This window comes from Arachis ipaensis, chromosome B6 (assembly GCF_059453495.1).
Source record: "Arachis ipaensis isolate K30076 ecotype BB chromosome B6, ASM5945349v1, whole genome shotgun sequence".
NCBI lineage: Eukaryota > Viridiplantae > Streptophyta > Magnoliopsida > Fabales > Fabaceae > Arachis > Arachis ipaensis.
The window spans coordinates 150,051,081-150,060,663 of record NC_142441.1 but is presented as its reverse complement, the minus strand read 5'-3'; the positions used below and the strand labels follow the sequence as shown (position 1 = coordinate 150,060,663).

The 9,583-nt window shown below is 30.7% G+C and overlaps 1 pseudogene; it reads right to left on the bottom strand.

Moving 5' to 3' along the window:
* Positions 1-3,287: 3,287 nt before the first annotated feature.
* LOC107647733 (pentatricopeptide repeat-containing protein At1g77360, mitochondrial-like) lies at positions 3,288-8,951 on the bottom strand (annotated as a pseudogene).
* Positions 8,952-9,583: the final 632 nt, after the last annotated feature.

Sequence of the window (9,583 nt, the reverse complement as noted above, 5' to 3'; positions counted from 1 at the left end):
AAAAGAAGAAGAATGATGGCAGTAGAGTGGTGCAGCAAAAACAGAGAATGGTGGTGAATGTTGGTGATGATGGTGGCCAAAAATAATGGAGATGAGAAAGAGAGAATGTAGAGAATGATGGTAGATATTGGTGATGATTAAGGGTCAGGTTGGGGTTATACTCCTTCTATTGATGGAGACTTTGACGGAAGCGCCAGAATGTCTAACGAAAGTAATGGATAGGGGGTCGCGATGGATTTATGCTTTCGTTAAAGAACGAAAAGAGATTTCACGAAATTATCAGGGATTTGAGGTGAAATTTCACTCTATTTCTTATAAGTGTTTAGTAAAACCAAAGAAAAAATCTTTTATTAGAAAATAATAATAACACTTATTATCAAAACACTTTTTTTATTATTATTATTATTACGAAGAAGAAGTTAAGATAGAGTAGAAAGGTCGAGACTTTTTTATTTTGTTAACTAAGTTATCCAAGAAAATGAAGGCAAATCTCTATCTCCCGTGAAGAGAAATAATCACAAAGCTTTTCTGAGGATCGTTGTCGCCCGAGTCTTGGCCGCCATACTTTTCTCTACTCCTCTTCTTTACTCTCTTCCTTTTAATCTCAATATCTTCTCTTCCTTTCTTTTTTCTTTCTTTCTTTTTTTTCACTCACCTTTCTCCTCTCCTTCTTCTTCATTTTCTCTAGTTGTTGTTCCTATTTTTTTTTTTTCTTTCAAAGGTTCAGATATGATATCCAAATCTACATATAAAATAATCCGTGGTTATTCTCTTCTTTTTGTGGTGTATGGGTTCTCTTCGTGGGTGTTTTAGTTATTTTACAAAGATATAATTAGGAGAACTTCTTGTAAAGAAAATATTATAAATAGATTTCTAACTTTTTATCTCAAAGATAAATAAGTCCCGACTAATTAAAAATACAAAATCGTTTCTTACTTGTTAAAATATGAGATATCTAAGTTTTTTTAAAGGCCAATTTATCTTTATATATATATTTTCGATGAAAGGACTTAAATGTCCCATATTTAAAACGTCGGAATGTTTTTGTATTTTCAATTAGTTAAAAAATTATGTATCTTCGAATTAAAAAGTTAAGGATTTTTTTTCTATTTTTATATTTGAAAAGCTTTTAGATTTATTCAAAAAAAAGTATTTTTCTGTGTTACAGTATTTTTTATGTTCTGTATTTTTCTTAAGCTATAATTTAATATAAAAAGTATTTATTTTTTTAATTTTAAATTTAATATTTTTCATATAACTTATAAATGTCCTTTGACTATTTCGTTAAATAAAAGTTTTTTTCTAAAGAAATAAAAAAGATAGAGGAGGAAAGCCAAATTGAAATTAGGGAAGGTGAAGACATATAGGTGCCAAAAGGAGTGTTTTTAATTTTTCGTTGTTCAACGGTCAAAGCTCAAAAGGAAATGGATATTATTGGATTGGAGAAATGTTGGCACAGTAACAGTAGTAAATACCTATGCTAGGCTTCTAAGGGTTGCAAGGCTCTATAACTCCATGCTAATTTTTGTTAGGTTTAGGGTTTATTAGATGGTCAAATAGGGGTGATTTAAATATATGAATTTAATTTTTAATTATTTATATATATTATGTATTATCACTGTAAAATATTTTAGACTAAAGTTGTATAACTAAGTAGATGTATTATCCCATATATATATAACATTACGTTTAGATACATTTACTTTGTGATTACTATATGTTATAGTATAAATTATTAATTACTAATAGATCTCTGTATATTCCAAATTTTCATTGTAAGAAAGGAACATTTAGGGGTGTCTATGGATCATATCGTATTCGCAGATCTGCGGTAAATATCCGCATCTGATCTGAAAATCGCGGATATTTGTTCTACATCCGCGGATCCGCAGATCCGCACTATAATAATTAAAAAATAAATAAATAAATAAATATATATATATATTTGGTATTGTATTTACTTGTTTGTATGTTTTAGTTAGTAATTATTATTCATATATTGTATTTTTTTTTTTTTGTTATTTAGAAAGATCAGAGTTTGATTAAAAATATTTTAGGAAAAAATAAATTTAAAAGTATAAAAAAAATATTTTTATCGAAATCTTTTACATAGAAATATGATTAAAAAAAAAAGTTTAATTATGCGGATATATCCGATATCCGATCCGATCCGCAGACACTCCTAGAAACGTTAATGTGATGAAAATCAAAAGCACATGACCATTCTTTTAATAATTAGCAATTCAGAGATTATTGGAAGGAAAAAAGAAGCAGCACATGACCTACTAGGCTATCATATATATATATGTATGCTAAGCACGTGATCCTCCTATATGGAAAATATTATGGTTTTGTCATCTTGTATAATTATTATATATCCGTTGAAATTGGGAAACCTTAATTCTAAATGTTTTCTAGTCAAATTAAGGAATCTAATGTCTCTGCCATAGCATGTTTGAAAAGGCATGAAGAATGAAAAGATATATCACACAATCTATATATCTAATGTACTTTGGAAATCCATTAAACCCCAACCATGAAAAAAAATAATAACGAAGAAAGAGGGGGGGGGGTGTTGAAACTATTTAAGCCTTAGAGCAAATACAGAAGTAGTGAAGCAAATTCAGTCTGAATAAAAAGATTTTTTACATAAACTATTAAATATATAATTATTTATGCACTTTTACCTAATAACTTAAATGTTAGAGATACGTAATATGATAACAAATATTTTGAATATTTTTAGTTACTAACTCAAGGTTAATTCACTTAATTATAAATACATAGTTAGAAAACTTAAAACCATTACAGAATATATATATATATATATATATATATTCACTTGATATTTTACAACAACAACAGAGTCTTATTCTATTAGGTTTGGTTGGCTACATGAATCAAACGACGATCATGTCTACAAAAAAATTATTTGATATTTTAATTCAAACAAAAAAAATCAGTTACGAAAAATATCAAATAATTAGTTATCGACCGAATCAATTTGGTTTTTATTGAAAAATCGATTAAAAATTAATGGCTAATTCGATTTTCAAAACTTTGAGAATAATTCATATATGACAAAAACATTCCTAGAAATTGTATTCTTAGTAACGATATTGCTGGAAATAAAAATCAAGAAGGCATATTTACCTTTTATCCCTCTTTATTTAAGCCATATTTATCATCTCAAACCATATTCAAGCCTCCATATTTGAGCATAGCCCCTGACTAATTCATCGGCAATGATAGTTATAACTTTATAAGGTACATTAATTGAGAATAAGGAAGACATTGCTGAACCTGCTTTCTATAGTTGAAATAGGACTAACTACAACGTAAAGTATGTGAGATTAGCTAAAGCCTAATCAAATAAAGGCTCCTTGACAAGAAGATCAACTTTCTCATGAAGAAATTTGAGCATATCCTCTCGTCCTTCCTTTATAAGCAATTGTCTTAACTTGACAAATGTTGAACCTTGTGGAGTTCCATTCTCTATCATCTCTTCCATCAAAACACAAGCTTTCATAGCATTTCCCTTTTGGCACAACCCATTGATGAGGACTGAATAAGTGTGCAAACTTGGGACAAACTGTTTTGACTTCATATACTTCCATATTTCATAGCTATCTCTAGTTCATTTCTCTCAGAGAACATTTTTATCAACATTGTATAGGTATCTGCATCCGGTTCGCAAGACTTAACCACCCGGCGGAAGACCCTAAAAGCTCTATCAGTCTCTCCCTGGCTTATCAAACCGCTTATGATAACATTGCAGGTCCTTGAATTAGGATCAACACCATTGGATTCCATCTCTTGCAAAACTCGATGAACATTTTTGAATTTGTTTGCTTTACAGAAAGCACCAATTAATGCATTATAAACCACAACATCTGGCTTGAGTCCCTTGCTTTCCATCTCTATGAATGTGTTGATAGCTTCATCAATCTGATTTTCCACCCCATATGTGTGGACCAGGACACTATAAATAAAAGATGTTGCGCTGCAATTGTTAGCATCCATTTCCTTTACTACCTCTACAGCTTCATCAACTCTTCCGGCTTTGCAAAGAATGTCAACCATTATTCCATATGTGACAATATCTGGATCGCATCCCATATGAACCATCTCTCTAAAAACATCTCTTGCTTTCGGAAGATTCGGAGCCCTTCCCCATCCATCAAGCAATATGCTATAAGTTTTTGAGTCCGGAACAAAGCGATCCTTCATAGAATCAAAGATCTTCTAAGCCTTCCTCACATTCTTGGACTTGAACAATGCACTTGGGAAACCGTTAAATGCAGCAAGATTTGGAGCCATGTCATATTTTTCCATGACAATAAACGTATAAAAAGCCTCTAAAGACCAGTTTGATTAAGAGCAGTGTCAAGTGCCACTGGAGGACAAGACATCATAGTCTTGCATACCATTCTAGTTGCATCTGTAATCTCCTGAACTGGTTCAATTGTACAGTAAAATTTAGCAAACAACACCCATTTGGATAACAGTATTTTGTTAATGTCAAAAACTCTTATCATTGTTCCTTCCAGATCAATCCTAATTCAGTGGCACAAATAAACAAACACATGGTGTACATAACATGTTACTATATGGGTATGAATAGGCATGTTATGCGGAGCATGGCTGAGAAGTGCATGAGGTGGACGGGTCCGTGGGGAGTGTGGAGCACCGGTGGGGTAGCGACGGCGGCCGCAGCGGCGGACGGTGGTTCAAAGCTTACCAGAACAGCAGCGAGGAGACGAGGGGTAGAAGTTTATCGGTATGCTTAAACAAGTTTTAGAAGTTTAAATTCTGTTTTATATATACAAATAATTTATTTAATAATAAATTTTTAAATAAAATTATAGTATGTAATTGATTAATCTTTAACTTGTTAAATTCGGAGATTATGTGAAAAAACAAAAAATAATTACATATTAGTAATTAATCCTTAATTTTTATTTCCACCCCAAAAAATTTTCATAATCTAATTTTATTGAAAGTGAAATGGATGCGAACAGTTGAGGGTGTGTTTGGTAAACACTTAGAAGTACAAGAAGTATGTTCAATTTTCTTGATTGCTGTAATTTTTGTTTGGCTAACTTTTTTACTCTAAACACTAACATAATTCTGGATTTGAATTTTCTTTCATCAGAAGTAACAAATTCAAATGGTAACTTTTGCTTTCACTTGATAAATTAAAAAATTAATTGACATTCTATCAATTTTGTTATTCAATCTCATCTACAATAAAAGATACCAAAAACAATCATAAGAGTTTTTGAATTTTTTTTATCGCTATGCTTTACAAATAAATATTTTTTTAATATTATTATTAATACTCTTTGTTAAGTTTTAATTTTTTTCAAATTTTTATTTATTTATTTTTTAATAGTATGAATATTTTTATTTAGAATTTTTTTATGTTTATTTAGGTATATTATTATATTTTTTAATAGAAGTTTTAGTATTCATTGTTCATATAAATTTTTTTAATTATTTTTATTAATACGTATTTTTTTATAGAATTTTATTTTTTTATTTGACTTTGTATATCTTTTATTATATGTTCTTAAATTAGATATATTTTATTTATTATGGTTAATTTTTATAATATAAATTTCATTAGAAAGATATAATTAAATACAAAAAATTAAAAAGAGTACTAAAGAAGAATACTAACAAATTATAATTAAAAGAGTACTAAATTTCAACACATAAATTTAAATTCTTTTCAAAAGAAATTATAGTCAAAGAGTGTTAAAATAATATAATTTTGAAAGATATAAATTTATGTCTTCTTTAGTAATTTTTGTTTAAATGTAATTTTGAATGATGTAATTCATTTTAATACAAAATTACCAAACATAAATCACATTAACACCAACTCACTTTTTATCAAATTCAAGTTTGTAAAATTAATTTTAGGAAAAGTCTAGGGGGCAGCAACTTTGTATTTTCTGGCCAGTACTTAACCATCAAAACAAAAATGAGTGATTCTCCACCATTAGATGTAATCTCACACCATTAAAAATACTATTGATGGCCAATTGATGGTTACAAAATATTAAAATTGCTGGCCCCTAGCATTCCTCTTAATTTTATACAAACTCTTGTTTGTAAACTCTAATCCAAACACACACTGAGCCATTGGAAGCTTAAGGTTTTGATACCATAGGCTGCATTTATTTACATAGAAAGGACACTGAGATCCATAGAGACATAAAATCATATTTGACAAAGGAGATATGGATAGAGATAATGTGTTTAGAGATACTAAAATAGTATATTTTATGTCTATCCTGACCGAAATGACACGGAAACATAACAAGGACACGATTTATTTTTTATTTTTTTTTATTATTCTTGTTAATTTTTCATAATTATACTTTTTTTATTATTATATTTTTTATCTCAAATTTTTTGAATGAAAAAAAATAAAAATAAATTAAATTTTTATAATTTATTTTAGTTTATCACTATTTATGTCTCTATTTTTTTATATTTTATTTTTTATGTTTTGTCATATTCTATTCTCATAAACAAATACAGCCATAAAGCAGACATCAGAACTTAGCCGAAGATAAATGAAATGAAAAAAAGAAAAAAAAAAAGTTTGTGCTTGTCATAGAAACGAAACTAATCTCACTGATCAATGCTTTCTGTTACATACACAACTATATATAAGCAGGGTAGTTACAATTTCAATCGAACATAATCAATCATAATTAACACCTCTTATACGACACTGACAAATCTATAACTAACTTTCAACTAACTCAGTTTTTATTCTTTAACTTTACAATAGCTTCTGTGTGTCAGCTAAAAAGAATACTACACTAATACAAATTTAAAAAATATACACTTAATTAGATTAAGTACATAAAAGCACCCTAACTACTATATACTTAAAAGGAAAAGATGACATTATATTTTTTTATATTTTTAATAAGTATCCTATAGTAAAACATTTATTATTATCGTTGTTGTTATTATTCTCCTTATTAAGATTATATCCGTTAAAAAAAGAGTTAATAGTTAAAATCGTCCTAAAAAAATATTTCGATCTCCATTTTAGTTCCTGAAAAATGAAATTAATCAAATTCATCCCTAAATAATTTTTTTTAATCACATTCTTTCCTTCGTTAATTTCTTAATACTACCGTTAACCTGGAATGTGAATTGACAGTGCAACATAGTAAACGGTGTCGTGTTGCATTCTTCATCCCAAAAAACAAGCGTTCTCATTCGTTCTTCTTCTCGTACCTCCAGCTGATAAAGAAGCCTCACTGTCGTTGCACAGTGGTGTCGTCACTTCCGCTGTCGCTGGTCGAAGCCACCCCTGCACATAATTTTCATTGCTCCATCGCTCTCTCAATCGCCTTCTCCTTTTTTCACTCACGCATTGAGGAAGAAGGCTGAACAAGGAGCTGGGTTTCGTGACCCAATCACCTTCTCCTTTTTCTGTTTTTGTTGTGCTCAAACACCATCATTCATCTACTTTCATGGAACAAAAAATAATCTACATTAAACCAAATCTCCCCATTCAAAATTTAAATTAATTTCTCTAATGAAAATAATGAAACTAAAATCACAACAGAACAAAACAAAACTACCAACTTCAAATTAGAAACTAACATAGGTTTGCATGTGACAAAAACCACAATAAATTTCACAAATAAAATCCCAATTGATTAAGAACCCTTTGTCCTATTGACAACCCACGGTGGAAAAACCCGCATAAACAGCGGGTGAGAAAGCGAGCCACCCTTAAAGAGTTGCAATCGATTCGAAGAAAACAAAGCACCCAAAGAAGAAAATGAAACCCAAAGAGAAAATACAGCTATAGTAGCTGATGTCACAGTAACCACCGCTGCTACCATTATTAGAACATACGCCACCGCCACCGCCTCTGGTTACCTGACATGTACCCATCTCGCAAAAAGGTCGCCGGAAGAGCTCCAAATTAAGGATTTTGAACCCCACAAGATCTCGCAGCACCACCGCAATGCACTGCCTCAGACACAAGCATTTCACACTGAAAAAGAAAGAAAAAAGAAAGAGATTTTTGGAGCGAAACAGAGGGATGACTGTTATGATAGGTGGTGATGGGGAAAAATGCGGCTTAATACCCCATCCTGGACATCAAACGGCATCGTTTCAACCTTTGGAGGCAAAAAGAACAAAATTATGTCGTTTTAGAGTGCGTTACGCTGTCAATTAATGTTCAACGTCAGCAAACGTTAGCCACGTCATCAACTGAGATGACGAAAGGACGAACTCCATCAACGCGATTATCTTTCGGGGACTAATTTGATTAATTTTATTTTTCGGAGACTAAAATGGAGATTGAGATATCTTTCGAGAACGATTTTGACTATTAACTCGTTAAAAAAAGTTTAAATGAGGGGCATTAATTCCAATTTCAATAGAAAAAGAGTAAATAAGAGTAGTCTTATTTACTAATCACTAAGATGGTTTTGGGTTTATTGATCCATTGGTACTCAAAATAAGAGATATCATGCATTGAAATTGGCGTGTTGACTGTCGTTTGATTATGAGATATCATCCCCTTTTGCCTCATAGCATTGACAAGATCCCACATGATCTGGTATTGCCTTATTTTGGCCAAAGACTCAATCATTGAGTGATATGCCTTGATGTCGTGTGAGTAATTTCGCTGCTTCTCGGCCTACTCGAAGAACCGAAACGCCAACATACCGACATTCCCAAAACTCTGGAGGACACTCTGGACCAAATCTGGTGAAACTCTAAAGACCAGTTTGATTAAGAGCAGTGTCAAGTGCCACTGGAGGACAAGACATCATAGTCTTGCATACCATTCTAGTTGCATCTGTAATCTCCTGAACTGGTTCAATTGTACAGTAAAATTTAGCAAACAACACCCATTTGGATAACAGTATTTTGTTAATGTCAAAAACTCTGATCATTGTTCCTTCCAGATCAATCCTAATTCAGTGGCACAAATAAACAAACACATGGTGTACATAACATGTTACTATATGGGTATGAATAGGCATTGTTAGATAATTAAATCAAGAATATTCAAGAGAATAGTACAACTACACCATACTAGAACTATCATGAAATTAGAAGTTACAAGAATTATAAGTGATGAAACTAGAAGCTAGAAGAATCACAAGTCAAACTTTATCTCCTAATCAAAATTGAAGGCTACAAATCAAGTTGGAAGAATCATGAACAAGTTATACTCATCACCTCCATACTAGAAGAATGATAAATCATGAATTGGGAGCTTCAAGATTGATGACTAAGAATTTGAAACAAAATTGAACAAGGAACTTGACTAGTAAAATTTCTACTTGTTTCTTGAATCATTACAACTAGTGCTTAGTTGTTATAAAAATTACTATTTTATTATGAAGGTTTGCCTATATAAAGGTTTCATATGTATGTTGTTAATTATCTCTCCATGAATCAAAATACTTAGTGTTTGTTTCAAAAATTCTCTCCTTATTATTATGAGTGTTAGTGAGTTTGAGAGATGAAAAATATGATAGTGTCATTTATATGAGTGAGTGATCCTAGGGCCAATTAGTTG